This window comes from Octodon degus, unplaced genomic scaffold (assembly GCF_000260255.1).
Source record: "Octodon degus isolate 3935 unplaced genomic scaffold, OctDeg1.0 scaffold00070, whole genome shotgun sequence".
Taxonomy (NCBI): domain Eukaryota; kingdom Metazoa; phylum Chordata; class Mammalia; order Rodentia; family Octodontidae; genus Octodon; species Octodon degus.
This window is the reverse complement of record NW_004524646.1, coordinates 2145321-2159965: the sequence shown is the minus strand read 5'-3', so window position 1 is coordinate 2159965 and position 14645 is coordinate 2145321. Positions and strand designations below refer to the sequence as shown.

Genomic DNA, 14645 nt, shown 5'->3' with positions numbered 1-14645 from the left:
TGGAGAGGTTTGTTCTAATAGTGCTTGAGACAGGATATCATGTCTGCATCTTATTCAATGAATAACCACTAAGACAACAATATGCAATGTATTAATTATTGAAAATCTGCTAGCAAGTGGTTGTGAAACTGTCTCATTGCTATTTGTTTCTCAATAAAAGTTATTTTAAAACATTCTTATCAATAGGATTTTGTTCTACAAAAATATTTTCCAAATAATTTTTTGTCCATATGCATGTACTCCGCATGGCTTTGCGACCCCGATCATGTTTCTATCAAGATCAATTTTCCTGGGTCAAACTTAGCATATCCAGATTTTGCCAAGATTATCAGATTCTTTTAATGATTTGAAAGAGTCATTTTCTTCTTTTCTTTTTTTTTTTTTTTTTTTTTTTCTTCTTTTTTTTTCTTTCTTTTTTTTTTTTTTTTTTTTTTGCTTTTATAGCACAATTTTATTTTTTTTTTCTTAAAACAGTTTTCTTACTAAATTACAACTGCACATCCTCAGCGCCATTTTATTTCTGCTCTTCACAGTCTGAAGGGTGTGATCTCCTGCTACTTATCGCGTCCCTCATTAGCTACGGCACATAGGAAGCAAGTGTCCACCGCGCCATGCTTCAGCACTGTCCCAGGACCAACACGGCACTTCTGAATGGCCAGAAAGAAGAGCTTCAACCTTTGTGAAAGTTCAAGAACAGCCTAGGCATTTGCAGGTGCTTTGCAAGGCTGGAACTGTCCTGCTTCAAATTTTTCCTTGAATTTTAAGTAGTCTCTTCTTTTATCAAAGTATTTTATCCACTGCTGGGGGCAGCTGGACTCCAAGGACTTCCTCAGCGGCTGGCCGCGCAAGGCTAGCTCGGCGTTCTCTTCCAGACACGGCCTGTAGGCGTAGCGGGCTCCCCAGCACACCTGCCTCTCCTTCCTGGAGCGGGCTGCCATCCCTGCTGGGAGTCAGCTGTGGGACAAACCGACATCTGACCTTGAAAATGACCCGGCTCGGGTCATGGACGATGGTAGGTGGTTGCTGCGGGGAGCCAAATGGAGCTCTCCCATTTTCACCATGAGCATTTTCCACTGGTTATTTTAATTTGGTGTAGGATTTTTTTTTTTTTTTTTTTCAAAACCACACTAAACTATTCCCAGTTCAACTGTTGGGTTTTCAGCTTTATCAAGTTTCCTTTCCTTTGTTTCTCCTTTGTAACAAATCCATCATGTGCGGGCTGGCCAGATAGCTCAATGGATTAAAGCACCTGTTTAGGCAGATGCAGGGAACCGTTCAATCCTCAGCATGTTGTGCTGGCCCCACCCCTGTGGCACATGCCTGTAATCCCAGCACTTGGGAGGCTCAAAACAGAAAGAGCACTGCAAGTCTGATCTGTGTAGTGAGACCCTGTCGACCCTGTACTAAATACATTTAAAAAAAAATTACATCATGTGCAATGTTAACTGCTGCTAGGTTCATTTTGCACTTGTTATTTGTACCAATGCTATTTATTACTACTTGTATAAAAGATAATTTGTGTGTGTGTGTGTGTGTGTGTGTGTGGTTTTTGTAAATAAACCATGGAAGAATTGAGTGGCTCTCCTCAGATTTTCCAGGAATGCTTTACTATCCAGAATCCACCAGTGGCATTTCTCATTCAGTCTGTCTGAGCAGGCTGGCCAGACAATGTGTCCAATGACCAGTTTCATTTGAAACAAAGGCCAGGTAAGAAGGCACACACTTGTTGTCGTTGTCCCACTTCTTGGGAAGCTGAGGCAGAAGCATCTCCCTGAGTCGGAAGCCAGTCTAGGCTACACAGTAAGACCAACACCAGCATGAAGTACATAGCGAGACTGTCTCAAAAATCAATCAAAGGGCTGGCCAAATAGCTCAGCAGATTAAAGCACCTGCAAGCAGGAGCAGGAGCCGGGGGTTCGATCCTGGGCCTACCGAGCCAGCCTTGCCCCCAGGGTGTGCTGAGATGGCAATTGAGGCTGGACATGGTGGTGCAGGCCTGTAATCCCAGCTCTTGGGAGGCTATAAACAGGTGGATCATGAGTCTGATCTAGTAGTGAGACCCTGAACACCCTCGAGACCCTTCCCTAAAATACAAAAAGAAAAAAAAAAATCAAAAACACAATTTTGATATTTTTTTTCCTTCTATTTTTGATGTCTGTGTGACATGGACCACGATGTGAGTGGCACCCTTGGTGTTGTGTGTGGCCATAGCCCGCTGTGCACCCTGCTGTGCAGGGAAAAGCAGAGCAGAACAAGCAGAATTCATAGACAGCTGGGCTGAGTCCAGAGCAAAGAAATGCTGGCACCAGCAATGGGGCAGAATCAGTACCCAAGGTGAGGGCGGGGCCAGCGAGGAGCTTGATTTGCTGCTGAATCACTGGCCCTGACTTCATAAATTCCCCCAGGAAGAGTAGATGAAGAGTGTGGTGTGTGGCCCAGGGACTGACCTGTGAGGGCCATGAAGAGCAGGTGGGGCTGAGAAATTAGTATTATTATTGAACTCGATGCATCTGAGCTGAGTGCTGCCAGCTGCCTGGGAGAGGGAAGGTGGCTGTAGTGTGGTGATCCTGCCCCTGGGGTAGTGACCCTGTGGTGAGGAAGAAGAGGAACATTCATGTCACACACAGAGACTCAATGGTCCTGGATAGCCTCTGCCAAAGATGCGCAGGTCAAGCTCTCTGTGTGGTCTCAGAACAACAGAGGATGACATTTTACTGTGTCCTCCACTCCGCCCTCCCACTGCTAGACTGGAGTAAGTGAAATCAACAGAAAAAGGGCACAGCTGAGGACACAAAGTTCATTGGGCTTGCGTAGCTAATAATAACACCCTCCTCTCCCAGGGGTCATCAGACACAACGTATTAAAGCCACCGAGGAGAGGTCTTCTTGTCTGTGTGGATGGGAAATGGGACATACACAGGTAAGAAGGTGAATAAAGGTATACTGGGCTTGAACATCTATGTAACCACCACCGAATCAAGAAAGTTTCCAGGATGTCACAGGACTGGTTGGCTCCCCAGCCTCTGTCTGACATCCCAGGCCCACATCTGAGATTCTGACAGAGACACAGGGTTTCATTCCACAAATTGCTCAAGAACTTGAGAAGTCTAGAGCTGTATTTGGAGGTTCTCACCCCTGGTGGAATAAGGTAATGCGTGGGGAATGAAATGCAGTATTGACAGGCAGACAGGGAGTCCCTCACAGGATGTCAGGAGGAAGGTGTAGCGATGTACATTTTTAACAAATGCCTTTTTTATTTACTATTTATTTACTATTTACAAACACTATTAGAACAAATCCCTCTATTCATTAAGAGATTGTAGCTATATATCTATCCTAACCATTTTGAATACTCATATACAAAATGGTCATTCATCTGTATCCCCTTTTTTTTTTTTTTTGTTATTTAAATATTATAGGTGTGTGAACTCAGCAAAATATTCCAAAATAGTCCAGTAGTCCAAAATAGTATTGGGTCTTCTGCTTGACTGACAAGTCAGAAGTTGTTGACCTGAGTCCCTTACAGCTCAACATAACAACATGGCTTTACTTTTTATACTTCATTTTTATACTTTTCTGCTGGATGGTTAAGACCAAGATAAAGCAAGACCTATGTAACAAGAATTGTAGCTTTTGGATCTGATAAGGTCAGTCAAATCCCCTCAGGATTTATCCTGAGACCCTGTACCTCAGTTGGTAGATCCTTTGTCAGTGTCAGCCATGTGGATGAGTCATGGCCATTGCTTGACCAATTTGTTCACTGTGACAGCCTGAGAGAATGTTTTCTCTCCATGTCTGCATCTTGTACAACAAATAACCACTAGGAAGACAGTATCAATGTGTTAATTATTGAAACTGTCCTACCAACTGGATTTGAAACTGTCTCATTGCTATTTGTTTCTCAATAAAATTATGGAAAAAAATATCTTGAAGATTCAGTAACGGGGGTTCTCACAGATGCCCCACTTTAGAGATATCCCAGATTCACAGATACATGGTCCAGGAGGAATCCCTTCGATCCTTGCTGCTCAATGTATGGTCCTGGGCATCACTGAAATGTAGAATCCTGGGCCCCATTTCGTAGCTCTCGTGTTGGATGCAGGTCAGTGAAATCTTGCGCATGTGCAGGGCTGGTGATACGAGTCATCCATCAGGACACTGATGTTCCTTGGCACATTTAGGAGATTTGTTTGGTAGGTAAAATGATTTGACATTTAGTAGGCAGGGCCCAGGACTGCTGGATGTCCAGCACATTAAAGAATTATCTTGTGGGGCCAGTGAGTTAGCTCAGTGGTCTAAAGTGCCTGCTTAGGCAAGCTTAGGCAAGTGCACAGGGCCCAAGGTTCAATCCCCAGCACCACATGCCATGCCAGCCCTGCCCAGGGTGGGCTGAGCCAGCCACAAAAAAAAAAAAAAGAAAAAGAAAAAGAAAAGAGAATTATCTTGTGTCCTGAATGACTTCCAGATGTCTATCTGCATTTATTTGAGCCTATCTTGTTCTTGTTTTACAAAAACAAAAAACAAACAAACAAAAAACAACTTCTTTTGCACGATTTTCTTATACACTGAAATTTCTAGACTGCAACTGCCATACAAACTCAGAAACTGTTCAACATTTATAGTTGGTTCTCCATATTCCAGGATTCAAACAAGCTGAATAAAAAAGTATTCAGAAAACCAACTCTATCTGCGCTGAGCATGCGCAGATTTTCTTGTCATTAGCGCCCAAATAATACAGGACAGCAACCATTTGCATCACATTCAGCTTTAGGTAACACAAGTCATCTAGAGATGATTTAAAGTGCATGGAAGAAAACAGGCAGGTAGTGACACCTGTGATCCCAACACCCCGGGAGGCTGAGGCAGAAAGATTACAAGTTTGGTCCAGCCTGAGCAACTTAGTGACTTAGCAAGATCCTGTCTCAAAAAATAATTTGAAAAAAGGGATGAGGATGTAGCTCAGTGTGAAGACCCTGGGTTCAATTGTAAGCATTACAAACTCACACATGAATGTGCGCACACACATGAAAAGTATATGGGGGCTGGGGCCATAGCTCGGTGGTCTAAGCATCTGTCTGGCAAGTGCAAGGACCTGGGTTCAATCTTTGGTACTGCACGCCAGGCTGGCCCTGGAAACCAGGTGCACCATGCTGGCCCAGAAACTGGATGTGGTGGTGCAGGCCTGTAATCTCAGCACCAGGGAGGCTGAGACAGGAGGATCATTATGAGTCTGAGCTGTGTAGCAAGACCCTGTACCAAACAAACAAACAAATATATGGGAGGATGTGTGTAGGTTATAGGTAAATTCTATGCCAGTTTATAGAAGGGGTTGGGTACACTTGAAGAATAACCAAGAACTCTTCGTCATTTCATCATGGGCAGTAACGTGGTGCATGCGGTACAGCACATACATGGCACACTACCTGGAAGCGCCAGCATCTCACTGCTTTATTCAGCTGAAGTATTAAGACACGTGGTGGGTGTGGAGGTCTATACCGTTAAACAACTTGGGAGTCGGAGGCAGGAGGATTGCAAGTTCAAGGTCAGGTCGGGCAACTTAGTGAGATTCTATCTCAGCAAATTTAAAAATTAGAGAGGGCTGAGGAAGTAACTCGGTGGTAGAGCACTTGCCTCGCATGTGCCGGGCCCTGGGTTCAATCCCCAGTAGGGCACAAACAAGCTGGATCACTATATCAATTTATTACAAAATGTTTTCTGTTATTTCTTCTTTATATTTTGAGCAGTATACTGTCTTTAAAATTATATCTACAGATAGTTCATTTAATACATAAATTTTACTTTAAGATGGTAAAGGAATATTTTTCATTATAACATGAGATTTTTTTTTTTTTAACATGAGAAAATTTTTGACAAAGGCATTGACAACTATTGTGACTGAATCTCATCATTTTCCAAACAAAGGGCTTAAAACTGAGGAAGGTGGTGGATTCAAGATCATAGGGGTCACAACCTTCAGTGGAAGTAGATGCTTAAGACACATCCCCGTGGAGACGTGGCCTTCAGCCCTCTGTGCTGCTGAATAGCCTGCCCGGGCCTCTGGAGAGCTCATCTCCGCGGAGAACTTTCTCGGCCCCTGCTCTTGCTGAGGCCTGGACAACGAGCTGTAGCATCACTGGGCCTCGCATTCAGGCACAGCCTTTGCTGGACTCTCAGCTATTATTATTAGTAGAGCTTTGCTGTGTGTCAGTTTTTAACTCAGGCTCTTTTCCCTGGAGATGCAGACAGTACAGAATAAATGCACCCATTGTTCCTGTTTTTCTTCAAGCACAAACTGCTGCCTGCTTTTGTCTTTTTAATTATTTATTTTTAAAAATTTTATTTATTTTTTTGCCCTTGTCTTTTTAGGGTTGGGTCCAAGGGCTTTCAAGGAAAGTGGCAAGAAGGAAAACACTAATTTCCTTGATTTTGGAAGCAGTGGATTGTGAGTACACCAGCACCCGCAAGGACACCATGCGGGGCCATCCATGAGAGGGATGGTATTTAATTTGAAGACCCCAATGTATCCACATAAGCGGTATAAGCACTTGTGTTGCTCAAATGTTGATTTTTTTTCTGCCACTGTTTTCTTATGTAAGACAATTTGATGTGTCCTTTTGCCTCTAATATCCTAACTTTCAGGGAAGGGCTACACAGCTATGAGGGGAGGACTATGTCCCTAGGGGTGGGATGAGATGTCATGTTCCAAGTAATACTGGGGGATGGTGCCCCCAGTTCATAATGAGCTCAGAGAAGAAAAGTCCAAAGAAAGCCAAAGCTAGGAGCTTGGAGAATTAGAAGAGAAAGGGGACAGGTATAGAGGAGAGAAACGGTGAGTGCTTTAGATGTGTGGATGGACCCCACCCACCCCCTAACTCATAGTTAGCAAAATGATATTGGAAGGTAGTTGGTATCAAAGTTCATGACAGTGACACCTCACCAAGGAAGGGACTCCTCAGGAGTCTCCCACCTTCCTGGTAGAGCAGAGCCTCTCTTGGGCTCACCCTATTGATCCCATGACTGCAGCACATGGGCCTTGAGAGAAATATGGACTATGCCAACCTCTTGAGGCAACTTTAGGATTATTTATATTATCACATAAAAGCTTCAAAGAAACAAAAAAAAAAAAAAAATGAAACCACCTATCAGGCAAAGTCACAAGGGTGTCCAATCCTGGTAATGTGGGTTGTGACAAGGACAATGTGTCTTATTGCCATCTGGTGGCTTGATGTGCCAAGGGACAAAAACATCTTTAGAGGATGAATGTTTTCAGTGAGGCTTTTAGAAACTCAGAGAGTGGCCCATGTAACAATAAAATTGAAATGGTCTCTATAAAAATAATGAATGTTACTCCAGAGAGAGTTGCAAAATGATTCAGTCCCTGATGCCTTAGAAGGACACCGGGAAGTGTCAAACAACAGCAAAGAAAGCACTGGGGCCCAGCAAGGTTTCAATTCTGAGATGTCCTTGAGGACAACAGGAACAGAAGGCCCACAAAAGAGGAGGGGAACTGATGTCAAAGGAAAATTGAGTAGCGGAGTGAGGTAAGTGAATTGTCAGAGGATGGAAAAGATCAGGAGAAAGAGTTGAGGATGATCTTCAGAAAAGAGGCCAACTCCTGCCTCATAGAACAGGGAAGAGCCAGAGCCAGTATCTTAGTTGCTTTTCTCATTGCTGAGACCAAATTCTTAACCCCCAAAGTTAAAGGAGGGAAGGTTTATTTAGCTCACAGCATGTAGAGGTTGCAGTCCATACTCAGCTGGCTTCAAGGCAGGGTGGCTTGACAGAAGGGCAACAGTTCATGGTGGCAAAAGACAGCAAAAGCAGCAAGAGAAAAAGAAGAGAAGCCCGTTTGTGTCCTTTATGCTGTATGCAATCACACTCTTAATCCCAGCATTGGACCATGAATCAATCACAGACCCTATATTCAGGCTCCTTGGAAAAGTCTGCTCCCTGTGACTGCATGAGGGTTGGAGGGGACAGCTAGACATAAACCATAAAGTCCAGAATCTTCAGGAAGCAAGTCTCATCTTAAACACTTGAGTAAGGTCTGTGCTTCATTTAAATGAGAGGAAGACAACACGAAATTTTGGAGGCAGGGATGGGCTTGGATTTCTCTTTGGTCCATGACAGGAAGGAAGAAATCTTTCTTTCCTTGGGCTGGACAGGATGCTCTAGCCTTTGTGTGTTTCTTCATCTCCAAAAATACTCCCGTTATTTTCCATGTGAAAAGAGGCTAGAAAAATAAGCCAGCTGGCCCTTAAAATCTCCACAGTGCTAACAGAAATAAAAATTCCCCAAATCTAATGTTTAGTACTTTACACCTAAGCGTTCCAAGTCAACTGGAAAACAGCAACCAAATGCAGAGGTAGAAACTTCAATGCTGGCATGAAAGCGAACACAGCCGACCAATTTGGGAGCTTGGTGAAAAGCTCTAGTTCCCAAAGCCGAAGTGTGCATAAGGGGAGGGATTCCACAGGCAGGATGCACTGGCAGGGAGAGTGACTCCCTGTTACAGGAAAGGGGTGGAAGAGCAGAACAGAACAGGTGAGGTGACGGATTCTGGAGTCCAACGAAACAGGACAGAATCTCACCTTGCCACTGGGTGTTTTAGTGCACACAGTATTCCTGCTTGGTGCTTTTGAGCCCTAGTGTCCACATTCATACATGAAGATAATGGAACCCACCAAAGAGCCACGCACTGAACCTAGAGTCCAGTGAGCTTCATGCTCCTGTGCCGTTATTGTTACAGTTCCACATTGCACCTGAACATCTCCACCTTAGTAGGAATTGCTGGAGCACCCGTGCATATTCACAGCATCATTTTGATGGAATTTGTCTTAGTTAATTTTCTTGCTGCTGAGACAAAATACCCAACACCCACAAGTTAAGGGAGGAAATTTAACTTGCAGTTTGTAGAAGTTTCAAGACAGAGTGGCACGTGGTAGTGGAGAAACAGTTCATGGCAGTGGAAAACAGCAAAAGCGACAAGCAAACAAGACAAACTCTTTCTGTCCCTCATATGTACGCAGGCTACCTGCCCTAGAGCAATAACATTTACACCCTTAATCCTAGCATTAGACTGTGAATCAGTCACAAACTCTAGATTCAACCACCCCTGAAAAGCCTCCCCCTCATGACTGCATGAGGCCTTGGGGGAACAGCTAGATGCAAACTATTTTAGGGGTGTTTCTGAATATGAAGCCCTCACCCCCATTTAAGAACTGACTTTATCATATGAGGACAAGACACCCTCACTGAGATAAATGGTCCAAGGCAAGGTTTCAGAGAACAGATGTGCTGGGACTTCTGATATTGAGATTTCAAAACAATTGTAGAATGAAATAAATCAGATACACAAGCTTAAAAGCCATATGGTTCCTCTCATTGGAGTAATGAAATGTACAAATAAGGAGCAAAAGAAAAGACTTGATGTAAGGTATCAAGATGATCTTTTGCAAATGGAAGGGGTTCAAAGACCAAGGGAGAGATAAAAAGATTTAGGATGCATCAGATATGTGCCCCAAGTACCCACAATAAATGGAAACAGGCTATGTTACAAACATGAACTAAAACATAACAATAGTGAAAATGGGGAAAGTGGATCTAAAGACAGAGAAGCAAAGGGGAATAAGAAGAATAAAGACATGTGAAATACATGTGCCTACTCCCCAGCAGGAAAGTAAGCTTCATGTACTGCAGACATGTAATAATTGAAAAAAAAAAAAAGATTTCAAAAACCAGGTAGGCTGGCATGCACCTGTAGTCCTAGCAGTCAGGAGGGTAGTAAGTTTATATATAGCCTATGCAAGTTGACAACTAAGGGAAACCCTACCTCAAAAAAAAAAAAAAAAATGAACAGAAAAAGGGGCTGGGATGTAGCTAAATACAAAGACTCTGGCTTCACTCATGAGTACTAAATAAATAAATATATACATACATGCAAATCATAACAATGGAGCCTCCAAACCACTTCATATTGGGAATGTCTGGTAGTCACTACTAGTGACAGGCAGCACATACAGAGTACTTGCTGCATGGCATGCAGGTGACTGAGTATGCCTGTGTGGGCCTGTTTGTCCCCAAGAACTCTGTGCGGTGTTATGATTATCTCTCCTGAGGTACTGGTGGAGAAACTGAGGCATGGAGGTGGAGCATCTTGCATGGGGTACATGCATCTTGAAAGTGCAACCTACTTAGTTGTACAGTATGTAGAAGCATCTGCAGGAGTCAAACAACTTATGCACAGACACAAATACAACTTTAAAATGAACAACTCTTCAGAATAGTTTTCAAAATCGCTGTTCCATGTGCACAAATCACAACTATAAAAATAACCACTACTAATCTAAGAAAATTGCTGTTTTCCTTTGTGCAGTTCACCACCTCAGTGAGGCTGCCTACCTAACATCCTTGGGCAGGCTGATTAGGGCTTCATTGTCCATTCATTAAGGTACACATTCCTCTCTGCAGCAAACAGAAAAATCTACAGACCCTCAAGGTCAGCAGTACCGGATAGAAAATGGCTTATTAAAAGCATAATTTTACCATGCAGAGTCTACTTTGAGGTTAGGTTTCATTAGGTCAAAATTGGAAATGGTTTGAATATTGGCCAGTGACAAAAAAATTCAATCATAAAAATGCCTGGCATCTATTATGGAGTCTCTTGGGTGGAAAGGTGAACTGAACTTCCTTGAATCAGGGTTCTTAATAAGGCTCTTTCTGGTTTCTTTTACTTCTTTTCTACTATGGCCAGTCCCTGATTATCCAGGTGGTAGAGCATTTGTTTGGATGTCTCCCTAAAGCCTCATGCGGTCGGAGGTGGGACTTTGGCCCCACCAGAGGTGGCCGGATCTGCAGTGTGTGATGCTGGAATTCATTCATGGTGCAACGCGAGGCTCAGGGGCACTAGGCTTAAGGGTATGACTGCTGCCCTCCTGAGTAGCCTGGATAAGACGAAAGGGATAAAAAGAGCTGTGGTTCCCCCTTGATTGTTTTGCTACCTCCTGAACTGGTTCTCTTCTGCGATGTCCCTCTGCCATGTGCCACGCTGCCTTGGAGCCAGCCCATTATGGACTGAAACCTCTATAAACCGTGAGCCAAATAAACCCTTCCCTCTTTAACTTTGAGTGTTGGATATTTTTTTTCTCAGTGATGAGAAAAGTAACTAAGACACCAGGCATAGATTATTTATGCTCTGAACTCCAGCCGTAGAATTGACTCTATGGAATCCTTATTCTGGTCCTTGGGTACTTTTCAACATAGAACATGTAAAGGAACTTTATTTATTTATATGCATTTAGGACAGGGCCTACAGGGTCTCACTACACAGATCAGACTCATAGTGATCCTCCTGTTTTCAGCCTCGCAAGCACTGGGATTACAGGTGTGCACCACCATGCCCAGTCTCAATCTCTGTCTCAGTGCGCCCCAGGGGCAGGGCCAGCACCAGCACTGGCAAGCCTGGGATCGAACCCTGGCCCCTGTACTCTGCTGAAGTAGGCGTATTTTAGTCTGCTGAGCTATCTGGCCCATTTTAAAGTTCTGAAAATGAACTTTAATACTGGAATGGAAGGGAAGGGAAGCGAAAATCTGTGAATCTGTGCCTGGGTCACTGTTCTAAAAGAATGGCCTCTGGAGAAGATTCCAGAGCTGCACGATGAGTCAGGTGTGTGTCCCTATCGTGGGAGGATGTAGTAGCATATATGTGAAAGCCAAACACAATAGTCACAGATTTTTGTCTTACACTATTTGCCTCCTCTAGCAGGGAAAATTATACTTGTCTGGTGAGAGAATGGGTTTCATTCTGGAACTTTCTTCCTAAAGCAGATGTTCCAAACCTTCAGCATAACTCTGCCACGTTGTCCACTTACGCACTGCGTGTTCCGTGCACTTCACAACTCACTTGTGGCTTCAGTGCCATAAGGCTTACTTTGCTTTGTAACAGCCATGATTTTTGTTTCAAGTCTTTGAAACTTGCCTGGACAATCAGTGTTTTTCTCCTTTATCTTAAATGAGAAACTCAATGACACATGTAAAGCCAATTACTGAGCCAGAAACCTTTTCCCAATAACTCACTGTTGGATCAATCCATCCTCAGTTTTCTGGAGCTCAATGCATGGCAATTTTGTTTGTCTTGGAACCTTTTATACATTCAACATTTTAGGGGGGAAAAAGCCCATTAACAAAAAAACAATATGCATCAGAGATTTATGAGGTGTGATAAAATGTGAATGCTTAATTTAAAAAATGATTAACAGACAGATTGCCATAAATTCCCCTCAAAGTACTCCCCTTTATTCCAAACACACTTATCCCATCAGTCTTGCCATTTCCTGAAGCAGTTCTAGATTTCTCTCTCATGATTGTCTTTAGTTGTGCTATTGTAGCTGCCTCAACCTTCTGAATCAAATCAAAACATTTACCTCTCATAGTCATTTTGACTTTGGGGAAGAGCCAGCAGTCACAAGGTACCAGAGCTAATGAGTGATGTGGAGGCCTCAGTTACTTTTCTCTTGTTGCTGGGACAAAATATCTGCACCCAAAATTAAGGAAGGCAAGGTTTATTTAAAAGCATATAGCTTGTGGAGGTTTTAGTCCATACTCAGCGGGATCCAAGGCAGAGGACAACAGATTATGGTGGCAGAAAACAGCAAGAGCAAAAAGGGAGCCACAGAGAGCGAAACTCTCTCCCTTCCTTATATTAGATCCAGGCTATCCGCCCCCTGGCGGGTATAGCACTCACACCCAGAACCACAGCATTGGACCATGAATTTTTTTAATTTTATTTTTTATTTAATTTTTTTTTTTTTTATGTATTTGGTACAGGGTCAACAGGGTCTACAGGGTCTCATTACACAGATTGGACTTATAGTGATCCTCCTGTTTTCAGCCTCCCAAGGGCTGGGATTACAGATGTGTGCCACCATGCCCAGTCTCAATAGCCACCTTGGCATGCCCTGGGGGTGGGGCTGGCATGGCACGCTGGGGATTGAACCCGGGCCACTGCTCTCTGCCTAAGTAGGCACTTTAGTCCACTGAGCTATCTGGCTGGCCCTTGGATTGTGAATTAATCACAAACTCTAGAAGCCCATGCCAGTGACTGCATAAGGATTTGAGGAGACACCTGGACACAAACCGTAACAGTGGATGAAGACAGGCCATACGTAACATTTTCATGGTATGCCTTTCCATTGGATGGCACTAGCAATAAGGTTGGAGGTGATGCAGCGTCTCGGGCAATCCTCACATTTAAGTTCGATTACACAAAGAAGCACTGAGAAAGCAGAATGGCTTGACATATTTTAGAAATATTTCATTATGTTAACTATGTTTTCAGGCATAGGCCTGTGTGTAGACAGAAACACACCAATGTTAGTGCTCTTGTTTGTGAAGCAAGGGGTGATTTTTATTCTTTAATTTCAAAAGAGAATAAAGTTAGGTCCTAAAGTTTCGAGCAGGATGCTCAACTAATAACAATTCCATTCCTGAAGCAATCTGGACGAGGCTGATGGCCTCCAGAAGGCCTCTGCTGTGGCCACGCTGAGCTTCAGCCTGGGCAGTTCTGGACTTAACGTTATTGCATAAAGTTTAGCACATTTAAGAGGAAGCAAGGAGCTGGATCTTTTGCAAATAGGAAGAAGATGTAAAAAGAATTAAGATAGCTTGTGTAATGTCCCAACTCCCCTGATAAATATCATTTTGTCTCGTACACATGTTCAAATAAAAATTTAAAAAACTTAAAATTATATCACTGTAAAACTCTAAGTTCACCCTAAGCAATGAGAGTCAAGAAATCAGAGTAATTTTTCTGTGTCATTTAGAAAAAAATTAATGCCAATGAAATAGAAATTAAAAATACAACATTTTTGGTATGTGGCCTAAAATTATGTGTAGCCCCAGGGATACTTGGGTAACCCTGCATGGGAATGTCCAGGCTCTTAGGGTTCATTGATTAAAGCCTTCAAGGTACCCCTAGGTTAGTGCCTGGCATATGGAGTAGTAGCAAGTGAAACAGAGCAGATGTAAGAGGCCCAGAGGGAGACAGAGAAGGGCATCTCTTCCTCATGGGGATCCCCTGCGGTATCTGCCTGGCACCTGGAAGAGGGAGCTGGATTATTTCTCCTCTCTCTTTGAAACCAGATCTCACTATGTAATTAAGGCTGGCCTTAAACTTGCCACAGTCCTCATTTCTCAGCCTCCCAAGTGCTGGGATTACAGGCATGTGCCACAATGTCCACCTGGATGCCTGTGTTTCAAAGAGCCCTATTTCACCTTCTGCCCTTTGGGATATTTAGATTTTGTACCAGTTGGTAACAGCTGGACATGGTACACGAGGGCTCCTGCATCCCATCCCTTTTTTCCTAAAAGGGAATGTTTATTGTGATTGCCTTGTTTTCCTTCCAGTGCTGCATGCTGAGCATGCTGGGGGTAGTTTAACCTGACAACTTAGTCCACAAACGGCAGCTAGTGGGCACTCACCTCTGAGAGCCATGAACTTCTCTATGCTACAGCTCAACAGGACTTTGACTGCTCTCCCATTAGGGGAGGGGATCTGGTTCGTGGCTGTTGACAGGCTAGCTGGTTATGTCGGAAGTAGAGGCCCTGGATGTACATGAGGGGGATGTATCAATTAAGATTCATGAGAGC

At 43.5% G+C, this 14645-nt stretch overlaps 1 protein-coding gene and 1 pseudogene across 1 annotated transcript in view; both read right to left on the bottom strand.

Annotated features, from left to right (window-relative positions):
- The window catches only part of Kcnk13 (potassium two pore domain channel subfamily K member 13), a 183975-nt gene that overhangs the window by 139503 nt on the left and 29827 nt on the right, over window positions 1–14645 (bottom strand). The window lies entirely within an intron of this gene.
- Window positions 699–938, bottom strand: LOC111817789 (annotated as a pseudogene).